Source organism: Pristiophorus japonicus, unplaced genomic scaffold, assembly GCF_044704955.1.
Source record: "Pristiophorus japonicus isolate sPriJap1 unplaced genomic scaffold, sPriJap1.hap1 HAP1_SCAFFOLD_221, whole genome shotgun sequence".
NCBI classification, from domain to species: domain Eukaryota; kingdom Metazoa; phylum Chordata; class Chondrichthyes; family Pristiophoridae; genus Pristiophorus; species Pristiophorus japonicus.
Window position 1 is genome coordinate 195,621 of NW_027251919.1, and position 13,591 is coordinate 209,211.

The window sequence follows — 13,591 nt, forward strand, 5'->3', positions numbered from 1 at the left end:
AGAGCGATAGTGATAGGGGATTCAATGGTGAGGGGAATAGATAGGCGTTTCTGCAGCCGCAACCAAGACTCCAGGATGGTATGTTGCTTCCCTGGTGCAGGGGTCAAGGATGTCTCGGAGTGGGTGCAGGACATTCTGAAATGGGAGGGAGAACAGCCAGTTGTCGTGGTGCACATTGGTACCAACGACATGGGTAAAAAAAGGGATGAGGTCCTACGAAACGAATTTAAGGAGCTAGGAGCTAAATTAAAAAGTAGGACCTCAAAAGTAGTAATCTCGGGATTGCTACCAGTGCCACGTGCTAGTCAGAGTAGGACTCGCAGGATAGCGCAGATGAATACATGGCTTGAGCAGTGGTGCAGCAGGGAGGGATTCAAATTCCTGGGGCATTGGAACCGGTTCTGGGGGAGGTGGGACCAGTACAAACCGGACGGTCTGCACCTGGGCAGGACCGGAACCAATGTCCTAGGGGGAGTGTTTGCTAGTGCTGTTGGGGAGGAGTTAAACTAATATGGCAGGGGGATGGGAACCAATGCAGGGAGACAGAGGGAGACAAAAAGGAGGCAAAAGCAAAAGACAGAAAGGAGATGAGGAAAAGTGGAGGGCAGAGAAACCGAAGACAAAGAACAAAAAGGGCCACTGTACAGCAAAATTCTAAAAGGACAAAGGGTGTTAAAAAACAAGCCTGAAGGCTTTGTGTCTTAATGCAAGGAGTAACCGCAATAAGGTCGATGAATTAACTGTGCAAATAGATGTTAACAAATATGATGTGATTGGGATTACGGAGACGTGGCTCCAGGATGATCAGGGCTGGGAACTCAACATCCAGGGGTATTCAACACTCAGGAAGGATAGAATAAAAGGAAAAGGAGGTGGGGTAGCATTGCTGGTTAAAGAGGAGATTAATGCAATAGTTAGGAAAGACATTAGCTTGGATGATGTGGAATCTATATGGGTAGAGCTGCAGAACACCAATTGACAAAAAACGTTAGTGGGAGTTGTGTACAGACCTCCAAACAGTAGTAGTGATGTTGGGGAGGGCATCAAACAGGAAATTAGGGGTGCATGCAATAAAGGTGCAGCAGTTATAATGGGTGATTTTAATATGCACATAGATTGGGCTAGCCAAACTGGAAGCAATACGGTGGAGGAGGATTTCCTGGAATGCATAAGGAATGGTTTTCTAGACCAATATATTGAGGAACCAACTAGGGGGGTGTTGTGTAATGAGAGAGGACTAATTAGCAATCTCATTGTGCGAGGCCCCTTGGGGAAGAGTGACCATAATATGGTGGAATTCTGCATTAGGATGGAAAATGATACAGTTAATTCAGAGACCATGGTCCAGAACTTAAAGAAGGGTAACTTTGAAGGTATGAGGCGTGAATTGGCTAGGATAGATTGGCGAATGATACTTAAGGGGTTGAATGTGGATGGGCAATGGCAGACATTTAGAGACCGCATGGATGAATTACAACAATTGTACATTCCTGTCTGGCATAAAAATAAAAAAGGGAAGGTGGTTCAACCGTGGCTATCAAGGGAAATCAGGGATAGTATTAAAGCCAAGGAAGTGGCATACAAATTGGCCAGAAATAGCAGCGAACCTGGGGACTGGGAGAAATTTAGAACTCAGCAGAGGAGGACAAAGGGTTTGATTAGGGCAGGGAACATTAAGGCGGATTGCAAAAGTTTCTATAGGTATGTAAAGAGAAAAAGGTTAGTAAAGACAAACGTAGGTCCCCTGCAGTCAGAATCAGGGGAAGTCATAACTGGGAACAAAGAAATGGCAGACCAATTGAACAAGTACTTTGGTTCGGTATTCACTAAGGAGGACACAAACAACCTTCCGGATATAAAAGGGGTCAGAGGGTCTAGTAGGGAGGAGGAACTGAGGGAAATCTTTATTAGTCGGGAAATTGTGTTGGGGAAATTGACGGGATTGAAGGCCGATAAATCCCCAGGGCCTGATGGACTGCATCCAAGAGTACTTAAGGAGGTGGCCTTGGAAATAGCGGATGCATTGACAGTCATTTTCCAACATTCCATTGACTCTGGATCAGTTTCTATTGCGTGGAGGGTAGCCAATGTAATCCCACTTTTTAAAAAAGGAGGGAGAGAGAAAACAGGGAATTATAGACTGGTCAGCCTGACCTCAGTAGTGGGTAAAGTGATGGAATCAATTATTAAGGATGTCATAGCAGCGCATTTGGAAAATGGTGACATGATAGGTCCAAGTCAGCATGGATTTGTGAAGGGGAAATCATGTTTGACAAACCTTCTGGAATTTTTTGAGGATGTTTCCAGTAAAGTGGACAAGGGAGAACCAGTTGATGTGGTATATTTGGACTTTCAGAAGGCTTTCGACAAGGTCCCACACAAGAGATTAATGTGCAAAGTTAAAGCACATGGGATTGGGGGTAGTGTGCTGACGTGGATTGAGAACTGGTTGTCAGAAAGGAAGCAAAGAGTCGGAGTAAATGGGTACTTTTCAGAATGGCAGGCAGTGACTAGTGGGGTACCGCAAGGTTCTGTGCTGGGCCCCAGCTGTTTACATTATACATTAATGATTTAGACGAGGGGATTAAATGTAGTCTCTCCAAATTTGCGGATGACACTAAGTTGGGTGGCAGTGTGAGCTGCGAGGAGGATGCTATGAGGCTGCAGAGTGACTTGGATAGCTTTGGTGAGTGGGCAAATGCATGGCAGATGAAGTATAATGTGGATAAATGTGAGGTTATCCACTTTGGTGGTAAAAACAGAGAGACAGACTATTATCTGAATGGTGACAGATTAGGAAAAGGGGAGGTGCAACGAGACCTGGGTGTCATGGTACATCAGTCATTGAAGGTTGGCATGCAGGTACAGCAGGCGGTTAAGAAAGCAAATGGCATGTTGGCCTTCATAGCGAGTACAGGGGCAGGGAGGTGTTGCGACAGTTGTACAGGGCCTTGGTGAGGCCACACCTGGAGTATTGTGTACAATTTTGGTCTCCTAACTTGAGGAAGGACATTCTTGCTATTGAGGGAGTGCAGCGAAGATTCACCAGACTGATTCCCGGGATGGTGGGACTGACCTATCAAGAAAGACGGGATCAACTGGGCTTGTATTCACTGGAGTTCAGAAGAATGAGAGACCTCATAGAAACGCTTAAAATCCTGACGGGTTTAAACAGGTTAGATGCAGGAAGAATGTTCCCAATGTTGGGGAAGTCCAGAACCAGGGGTCACAGTCCAAGGATAAGGGGTAAGCCATTTAGGACCGAGATGAGGAGAGACTTCTTCACCCAGAGAGTGGTGAACCTGTGGAATTCTCTGCCACAGAAAGTGGTTGGGGCCAATTCACTAAATATATTCAAAAGGGAGTTAGATGAAGTCCTTACTACTCGGGGGAACAAGGGGTATGGCGCGAAAGCAGGAAGGGGGTACTGGAGTTTCAAGTTCATCCGTGAACTCATTGAATGGCGGTGCAGGCTAGAAGGGCTGAATGGCCTACTCCTGCACCTATTTTCTATGTTTTCTATGTTTTCTATCTCACTCTTCTGCCTCTGCATTTTTACTTTCAGACTCCCCCCTTCTCCCTCTCTTTCTCTCTCCCCTTTCCCTCTTTTTCCCTCTCAATGCCCTCCCTCCCCACGCCCCTCCACTCTCTCTCTCCCCATCATAAAAGGTTTATAAAACAACATCACTTTGTTCACAGTACTTGTAGCAGCACTTGTTTGCTGAGAGATTTGCTTAGTATTGTCACTGGTGGCAATAAACACCTGGGCTATCGCTATGGCCTTACTCAAGATTGGGGTCTCGACAGTCAAAAGTTTGCGAAGTATAGTTTCGTGGCCAATGCCAAGTACAAAGAAGTCCTTGAGCATGTGCTCCAAATGTCCTTCAAAATTTGCAATGTCCTGCAAGGCCCCTTAGCTCGGTGACATAGCTTGTCACTTCCTGGCCTTCAGACCTCTTGTCCGTGTAGAACCGGTACCTCGCCATCAGAACGCTTTCCTTCGGGTTCCGATGCTCCCGGACCAGTGTGCACAACTCATCGTACGATATCTCTGTGGGTTTCGCTGGAGCAAGCAGGTTTTTCATGAGGCCATACGTTGGTGCCCTGCAAACGGTGAGGAGAATCGCCCTTCGTTTGGCAGCGTTCGCTTCTCCTTCCATCTCGTTGGCCACGAAGTATTGGTCGAGTCGCTCCACGAAGGTTTCCCAATCATCTCCCTCCGAAAATTTCTCCAGGATGCCCGCTGTTCTCTGCATCGTTGGGTTCGTCATCTGTATCTCGTCGCCAGTTGTTGTGTATGAATAAAGAATCTGACCAGATACTGCGGGCTCAAAGCAAAGTGTGACCTTAGTCTTTAATTACAGGTCTCCAGAGTGCCTCTCCAGCCTGTGAGGCCTCCTTAAGTACAGGTGCTCCCAAGGGATTGTGGGAGCCCTTGGGACTCCAAGGGATGAGCCCTCTGGTAAAAACAGAGGAAGGAGCAGGAAAGAGAGGGGAAGGGAAACGAGAGAGTGGAAGGAGTGAGAGAGAGGTGGAAGGGGAAAGAGAAGGAGGGGAAGGGGAGAGAGAGGGGAGAGAGAGGGGAGAGAGTGGATAGGGGGGAAAAGGCTATAAATATAAAGCACCTCTGAGACCGACCCTGAAAGAAAAGTCTATCCTTCCGCTCTCTGTCCCCTTCCCCACTCTTTCCCCTTCCCCCTCTCTCAAACATCTTCCTCTATTTCCTCTTCCCTCTCTCTCATCTACCCATTTTCTCCCCTCTCTCTCTCTCTCCTTCCCCCTCTCTTCCTCCCCCCCTCCTCTCTCCCCTTCCCCTATCTCTCCCCTTCCCCTGTCTCTCTCGCCTTCCCAGCTGGCTCCCCTTCACCCTTCACCCTCTCCCCTTCCCTCGGAATCTCTCCCCTTTCCTCCTCTCTCTCCCCTTCCACTCCCTCTCCCCTATCGCTCACTCCTTCCCCTCTCCCGTTTAATTTTTTCCCCCACTCTCTCCCTCCCCTCCCCTGTCTCCACTCTTCTCGCGCCCCGTCCCTCCTCCCTTTATCTCCTTCCCTCACTTTCGCTCTCCCCTTTCCCATCAGACTTCCCCTCCCCCTCCGGCCCATTCCCCCCTCCCTCCCCTTCTCCCTCTCTCCCCTTCTCCCCGCTTTCCACTCTCTCTCCCCTTCCCCTCCCTCTCTTTCCCCTTCCCCCTCTCTCTCACTCCTTCCACTCTCTCTTTTCCCTTTCCATCTCTTTTCTGCTCCTTGCTCTGTTTTTATCACGGCAGGTTGCTCCATAGCTCAGGGATTAGAGCACTGGTTAAGTAAACCAGGGGTCGTGGGTTCAAATTTCACTGGGGCCGACTCAAAATTAGCTCAGTGTTTAAATTTATGTCAATTAACAAGGGCTTAAATTATAAATATTAAACAGCTCCGAGACCGACCACAAAACAAAAGGCTCTCCTCACACTCTTGCACTCTCTCTCCCTTCTCCATCATGACCCATTCTACATCGTTTCCCGCTATCTCGCTTTCCCCGTCTCTCACTCATTCCCCTTTCCCCCTCCCTTGCCTCACCCTCTCTACTTTCATTCTTTCCTCACTCCTTCCCTCTCTCTTCCCCTCCCCTTCCCCTCTCTTTTACCCTTCCCCTCTCACTCCCGTCTTCCCGCTTTCCCCCTCCTCCTCTCTCCTCTCTCTCACTCCTTCCCCTCTTGCTCCCCTTCCCCTCCCTCTCTCTCCCATACCCCTCTCTCTTCCTCCCTGATTCACCTTCCCTCTCTCACTCCATCCACTCTCTCTCCCCTTCCCCCTTTCTCTCTCTCTCCCCTTCCCCCTCTACCTCTGTCCTTCCACTCTCTCTTTGCCCTTCCCCTCTCTTTCCTGCTCCTTCCCCTGTTTTTTTTCCGAGTAGGTAGCTCCATATCTCAGGGGTTAGAGCACTGGTCTAGTTAACCAGGGGTCGTGAGTTCAAATCTCACTGAGGCCTAATTTATTATTTAAATACCCATCTCTCATTACTCCCCCATTTCCCTCCCTCCTGTCTCTCTCTTTTCCCTTTCCTTTCAGGTTCTCCCTCTCTCTCTGCCCTCCCCCTCTCTCTCTCTCACTCCTTTCTCACTCTCTCCGCACTCTCTTCTCTCACTGTCCTTTCCCTTTCCTTTCAGATTATTCCCTTCTCTCTTTCCCTTCCCCATCTCTCTCCCCTTCCCCTCGCTCTCTTTCCCCTTCCCCCTCTCTTCCCTCTTTCCTACTCCTTCCCTTCTCTCTCCCCCTTCTACATTCTCCCCACCTCTCTCTCTCCCCTTCCCCTCCCCACTTCCCTCTCACCCTTCGTCTCCCCTTCCCCCTCTCTCTCACTCCTTCCCCTCTCTTCCCTTCCCCTTCACTTCTCTCCCCTCCCCCTGTCTCACTCCCCTTCTGCTTTCTCCTCTTCTTCACTCTTTCTCACTCCTTCCCACTCTCTTCCCTTAACCTCTCTTTCCCCGTCACTCTCTCTCCCCTGCTCCTCTCTCTTTCTCCTAATCTACCCTTCCCTCTCTCTCTCACTCCTTCACCTCTCTCTCCCGTTCCTCTCCCTCTCTCTCCCCTCCCCTCTCTCTCACTCCTTCCACTCTCGCTCTCCCCTTCCCCCTCTCTCACTCCTTCCACTCTCGCTCTCCCCTTCCCCTCTCTCACTTCCCCTCTCCTCCTTCCACTCTAATTCTCCCTTCCCCATCACGACCCTTTTTCCCGGTATCTTGCTTTCCCCGTCTTTCACTCATTCCCCTCTCGCTCCATTGCCTCACCCTCTCTCTCCCCTTCCTCTCTCTTGCTCTCCCCTTCCCTCTCTACTTGCATTCACTCCCCACTCCTTCCTCTCTCTCCTTCCTCATCTATCTTACTTCTCTCCCCCAACCCCTCTATCCACTAACCACTCCTTCCCCCTCTCTCCCCTTCCCTCTCTCACTCCATGCACTCTCTCCTTTCCTTCCACACACTCTCTCTCTCCAACCCCTCCCTCTCTTTCCCCACCTCCCTCTCTTCCTCGCTGTCTCCCTTCCCCTCGCTTCGTGGGAAAATTCGTGGGAAACTACACCACAGTGTTTGGACTCATTGGAAAGGAAATTTAACTTGGAACTATCAACCAGAAAGTTTGAAGTCTTAAAATACTCATGGAAGAAACTACAAACTTTAATCGAATTTGGGATTCTACACGACAAATTAAGTCTGTGGGCAGCTTTAGTAGAGCTAAATAAAGAAGCCAGTTTGATTATTGAAACTGTTTGGGGTATTGAGACTAAAATAGATTGTGTGGAAAATGGATACTCGAAAACCCTTCTCCACAAGAGACATTCACATTGCAACAATTAACTCAGAGATGGCCAGCCATCAACCTGAACCTGGAAAGCCATTTTCAGCCGATGCATAAATAAAAAGGCCGACTCTAGCCTGCATGCAAAAACCAAGCACAAAGAACATTGTGATTACCAAGCTAATATTTCCATCAAGAAACAGATTGAGAAGATCAGCCCACCCGAGACATATTATCTTTTATTGAGCCCGCCAAAATTAAACAAAGAATTTTGGTCTGATTTGGCGCGAAGATAAGGACAGCTCCTACAGTATAACTGTTTTCACAAAGGGTATGCCATAATATGCCTTGGCCATCAAGAAGGGAGAGAAACCAACGCGACAGTTGTAAACTAACATCTCCAGCCTTGACGTCCGGAAATCAAAAAGGAAGTAAGAACATCACCTGCGCGGCAGCAACCGATCACAGCCAACGTGGGTACCACTAAAAATCACCGCGTTCGACCAACCTCGAAACAAAACTTCACAAGGAAGAAACCAAAGAATCGAAAGTTTTCACTCTACAATCTCGGCCTGACTACCAACAGGTGAAAACGTTACCCAAAAGGACTTTGAAACCTATTTCTAACGAAAGAAAACGCGTACTTACCCCACAAATCCAAAACGCGCCCGACCGCATCAGTGGACTCAGCCCAACTGAAGATTGAGCAGTAAGAAGTCTTCTCTGACGTTCGGGGTACGGCAAGCAGAACCTACAGAATACAACGAACCACGAAACCGCCAACTACCACTAACTGACCAGAAAGGATTGGTAAGCATAGTCCCTGCCTGCCCTGGAGTCTAACCTAGCTAGGATTAGGTATGGGGAGGTGGGAGGTATAATTTTCACTGTAACCCCTTTGAATGTGTGATGTACTGTTCTTTATTAGTGTAATTATAAGAGTGACATTGTATTTTCTTATCCTTAATAAAATCAAAGTTTTTTTGCACCAAACCAGTTGTCTCTTCCACTTTATCACACCCCAAATTAATCCATAATCTGGAACCCAAGAGAGTGGGGGCAATTCGAACTGCTTAGAAGGTCAGAGGTGAACCTGACCCCCGGGACCACCCCATACACCTCTCTCTCTCTCTCTCCCCTTCCCCTCTCTCTTCCTCCCTCTCTCCAGGGATTGAGTTCAAATCTCACAGGGGCCGACTCAAAATTAGCTCAGTATTTAAATTCATCGTCAATTAACAATGGCTTTAATTATAAATATTAAGCAGCTCCGAGACCCACCCTGGAACAAATGCTCTCCTGTTCTCCTTACCCTTCCTTTCCCCTCCTCTATCTCTCCCTGCTTTCCTCATCACTACGCATTCTGTCTCTTTCTGCTTTCCCCGCTACTTTTCTCACTCATTCCCCTCTCCCCTTCCTCCTCTCTCTCTCTCCCCTTTCCTCTCTCTCTCTCCCCTTTCCTCTCTCTCTCCCCTTCCCCCTCTCTCTCTCTCCCCTTTCCTCTCTCTCTCCCCTTCCGCCTCTCTCTCTCCCCTTTCCTCTCTCTCTCCCCTTCCCCCTCCCTCTTTCCCCTTGCTTCCCTTTCTCTCTCTCTCCTTCCCCCTCTCTTTCTCCCCTTTGCACACTCTCTCTCTCCCCTTCCCTCTCTCTCTCTCCCCTTCCCCCGCTCTCTCTCTCCCCTTCCACTGTCACTAACTCCTTCCCCTCTCCATTTTCATTTTCTCCCCAACTCTCTCCCTCCCCTCCCCTGTCTCCACTTTTTCGCTCCCCTCTCTCCTCCCTTTATCTACTTCCCTCGCTCTCGCTCTCCCCTTTCCCATCAGACTCTTCCTCTCCCACTCTGGCCCATTCCCCTCTCTCTCTCTTTCTCTATCCCTCCCCACTCTCTCCCCTCTCCTCTTCCCCACTCTCTCTCCCCTTTCCCCCTCTCTCCCTTCCCGCTATCTCGCTCTTCCCCCTCTCTCTGACTCCTTCCCCCACTCTCTCACCCCTTCCCCTCTCTCTCACTCCTTCCACTCTCTCTTTTCCCTTCCCCTCTCTTTCTTGCTCCTTCCACTGTCATTCTTAAACTGTGTGGCTCCATAGCTCAAGGGTTTGGAACACTGGTCTTGTAAACCAGGCGTTGTGAGTTCAAATCTCAGTACGGCCTCCTCAAAATTAGTTTAGTATTTAAACATGCATCTCTGTCTTTTCACTTTTCCCTTTCCTTTCAGATTCCCCCCTTCTCCCTTTCTCTCTATCTTTCTCTCTTTTTCCCTCTCCTTGCCCTCCCCCCCACTCTCTCCCCCCATCATAAAAGGTTTATAAAACAACATCACTTTGTTCACAGTACTTGTCGCAGCACTTGTGTGCTGAGAGATTTGCTTAGTATTGTCACTGGTGGCAATAAACACCTGGACTATCGCTATGGCCTTACTCAAGGTTGGGGTCACTCCAGTCAAAAGTTTGCGAAGTACAGTTTCGTGGCCAATGCCAAGTACAAAGAAGTCCTTGAGCATGTGCTCCAAATGTCCTTCAAAATTTGCAATGTCCTGCAAGGCCCCTTAGCTCGGTGACATAGCTTGTCACTTCCTGGCCTTCAGACCTCTTGTACGTGTAGAACCGATACCTCGCCATCAGAACACTTTCCTTCAGGTTCCGATGCTCCCGGACCAGTGTGCACAACTCATCGTACGATTTCTCTGTGGGTTTCGCTGGAGCAAGCAGGTTTTTCATGAGGCCATACGTTGGTGCCCTGCAAATGGTGAGGAGAATCGCCCTTCGTTTGGCAGCGTTCGTTTCTCCTTCCATCTCGTTGGCCACGAAGTATTGGTCGAGTCGCTCCACGAAGGTTTCCCAATCATCTCCCTCCGAAAATTTCTCCAGAATGCCCGCTGTTCTCTGCATCGTTGGGTTCATCATCTGTATCTCGTCGCCAGTTGTTGTGTATGAATAAAGAGTCTGACCAGATACTGCGGGCTCAAAGCAAAGTGTGTCCTTATTCTTTTTTTTTACAGGTCTCCAGAGTGACTCTCCAGCCTGTGAGGCCTCCTTAAGTACGGGTGCTCCCAAGGGATTGTGGGATCCCTTGGGACACTCGGGGATGAGCCCTCTGGTGGTTACACAAGGTATTTACAGGTTTACAGATCTAACACCCATCATGACCTGTTCTACATCTTTTTAGCTCTCTCTCCTATTCCCACCATCTTGCTTTCCCCGTCTCTCACTCATTCCCCTCTCTCACTCTCTCCCGTCTCCCTCGCCTCACCCTCTCACCTTCCCCCCTCTCCCTCTCTCCCCTACCCACTCTCTCCACCTTCTCTCCCCTTCTCTCTCTCCCCTCCCCCTTTCTCTCCCCATCCCCCTGTCTCTCTTTCCCCTTCCCCTCTCTCTCTTTCACTTCCCCCTCTCTTTCCCCTTCCCTCTCGCTCTCACTCCTTCCACTCTCTCTTTTCCCTTCCCCTCTCTTTCCTACTTCCTTCCCTGTTGTCTTCTGAAAATGTGGCTTAGTAGCTCAGGGGTTAGAGCACTAGACTTATAATCCATGGTTATGAGTTCAAAATTAACTTAATATTTAAATTAACAAGAGCTTTAATTATAAATATTAAACAGCTCGAAGACTGACCATGCAACAATAGGCTTCCGTCTCCTCTTCTCGTCTCTCTTACACTCTCTCTCCCCTTCCAAAGCCCTCTCTGCCTTCCCGTTCTCCATCTTTTTACCTGTCTTTCACTCATTCCCCTCTCTCCCCTTTCCCCTCGATCGCCTCACCCTCTCTCCTTCCCCCTCACTCCCATTCCCCTTTCTCTTCCCTTCCCCTCTCTTGCTCTCCCCTTCCCTCTCTACTTTCATTCTCTCCCCACTCCTTCCCCTCTCTCTCCTTCCTCGTCTTCTTACTTCTCTCCGCAACCCCTCTGTCCGTAACCACTCCTCCCCCCTCTCTGCTCTTCCCTCTCTCACTCCATCCACTCTCTCCCTCCCTTCCACACACTCTCTCCCCTTCCCCCCTCTTTCCTCTCCCCATCTGTCTCTCCCCTTCCCCTCTCTCTTCCTCCCTTACTCCCTTTCCCCCTCCCTCTCTCACTCCTTCCCCACTCTCTCCCCTTCCCCTCTCTCTCTCCCCTTCCCCCTCTCTTTCACTCCTTCCACGCTCTCTTTTCCTTTCTCCACTCTTTCCTGCTCCTTCCCCTGTTCTTTCCTAAGCAGGTGGCTCCATACCTCAGGGGTTGGAGCACTGGTCTAGTAGACCAGAGATTCTGGGTTTAAATCTCAGAAAGTTCTACTCAAAATTAGCTCAGTATTTAAATTAACAAAGGATTTAAATACAAAACAGCTCTGAGACCGACCCTGAAAGAAAAGTCTATCCTGTTCTCCTTTCGTCACTTTCCCCATCACTACACATTTTTACTCTTCCCCTCTCTCTCCCATTCCCCACTCTCTCCCCTTCCCCACTCTCTCCCCTTCCCCACTCTCTCCCCTTCCCCACTCTCTCCCCTTCCCCACACTCTCTCCCCTTCCCCACACTCTCTCCCCTTCCCCATTCTCTCCCCCTCCCCACTCACTCCCTTTCCCCTCCCAACTCTTTTCCCTTTCCCCTCTCTCTCTCACATTTTCCTCTCTCTCACCCATTCCTCTCTCTCCTCTACCCATTTCCTCCTCTCTCTCCCCTTCCCCTCTCCCTCCTCCCCTCACTCTCATCTCCCCTTCCCTCTCTCTCTCTCCTTCCCCTGTCGCTCTCGCACCTTCCCCCTTCTCCCTCTCCCCTTCCCCCCATCTCTCTCCCCTCCCCCTCTCTCTCCCCTTCCATCTCTCCCTCCCCTCCCCCCCTCTCTCTCCCTTTCCCCCTCTCTCTCCCCTTCCCCCCTCTCTCTCCTCTTCCCTCTCTCTCTCCCCTTCCACTGTCGTTCATTCCTTCCCCTCTCCCTTTTCATTTTCTCCCCCACTCTCTCTCTCCTCTCCCCTGTCTCCACTCTTCTCGCCCCCTCCCTCCTCCCTTTCTCTCCTTCCCTCGCTCTCGCTCTACTTTCCCATCAGACTCTCCCCCTCCCCCTCTCTCCCCTTCCCCCCTCTCAATCTCCACTTCCACTTCCTCTCTCTCCCCTTCCCCACTCACTCCCCTTGCCCCTCTCTCTCACACCTTCCCACTCTCTCTTTTCCCTTCCCCTCTCTTTCCTGCTCCTTCCCCTGTATTACTCAGAATAGGTGGCTTCATAGCTCAGGGGTTAGAGCACTGGTCTTGTAAACCAGGGGTCATGAGTTCAAATATCATTGGGGCCTACTCAAAATTGGTCCAGTATTTAAATTTGCTGCCAATTAACAAAGGGTTTAATTTTAAATATTAAACAGCTCTCAGACTGACCCTAAAACAAGAGGGTTCTGGTCTCTCTGACACTCTGTCTCCCTTCCCCATCACAACCCGTTTTACATCTTTTTACCCCTCTCTCCCTTTCCCGCTATCTCGCTCTCCCCGTCTCTCACTCATTCCTCTCTCCCTCCTTCCCCTTCCCTTGGCTCACCCTCTCTCCTTCCCCCTCACTCCCCTTCCCCTCTCTCTCTCCCCTTCCCCTCTCTACTTTCATTCTCTCCCCACTCCTTCCCCTCTCTCCTTCCTCGTCTATCTTACTTCTCTCCCCAACCCCTCTGTCCACTAACCACTCCTTCCCCCTCTCTCCCCTTCCCTCTCTCACTCCATCCACTCTCTCCCTCCCTTCCACACACTCTCTCCCCTTCCTCTCTCTTTCTTCTCCCCCTCTGTCTCTCCCCTGCCCATCTCTCTTCCTCCCTGTCTCCCCTTCCCCCTCTCTCTCTCCCCTTCCCCTCCCACGCTCACTCCTTCCCCTCTCTCGTTATACTCTCTCTCACTCCTATTCACCGTTATCTCACTCTTTTGCCACTCTCTCCCCCTCCCTCCTTCCCCCTCTCTTTCCCCTTACCCCCTCTCTTTCCCCTTCCCCCTCCTTCTCACTCCTTCCACTCTCTCTTTTCCGTTCCCCTCTCTTTCCTGCTCCTTCCCCTATCTGCAATCAAGCAGGTGGCTCCATAGCTCAGGGGTTAGAGCACTGGTCTAATAAACCAGGGGTCATGAGTTTAAATCTCACTGGGGCCTAATTTATTATTTAAATACCCGTCTCTCATCCCTCCCACTCACTCCCTCCTGTCCCACTCTTTTCCCTTTTCTTTCAGGTTATCCCCCTCTCTGCCCTCCCCTCTCTCTCTCTCACTCCTTCCCCCTCTCGCCCCTTAACATCTCTTTCCTCTTCCTCCCTCTCTCTCCCCTTCCCCTCCTCTCTTTCTCCTTTCCCTCTCTCTTCCGTCTTTCCTACTCCTTCCCTTCCCTCTCTCC

General features: G+C 50.1%; 2 non-coding genes across 2 annotated transcripts; both read left to right on the plus strand.

Moving 5' to 3' along the window:
- Nucleotides 1-12,452: 12,452 nt before the first annotated feature.
- trnat-ugu (transfer RNA threonine (anticodon UGU)) lies at nucleotides 12,453-12,525 on the plus strand. Its single transcript has one exon. It is a non-coding gene; the product is annotated as a tRNA-Thr (tRNA).
- Nucleotides 12,526-13,281: 756 nt separating this feature from the next.
- trnai-aau (transfer RNA isoleucine (anticodon AAU)) lies at nucleotides 13,282-13,354 on the plus strand. The gene has a single exon. It is a non-coding gene; the product is annotated as a tRNA-Ile (tRNA).
- The last annotated feature ends 237 nt before the right edge of the window (nucleotides 13,355-13,591 follow it).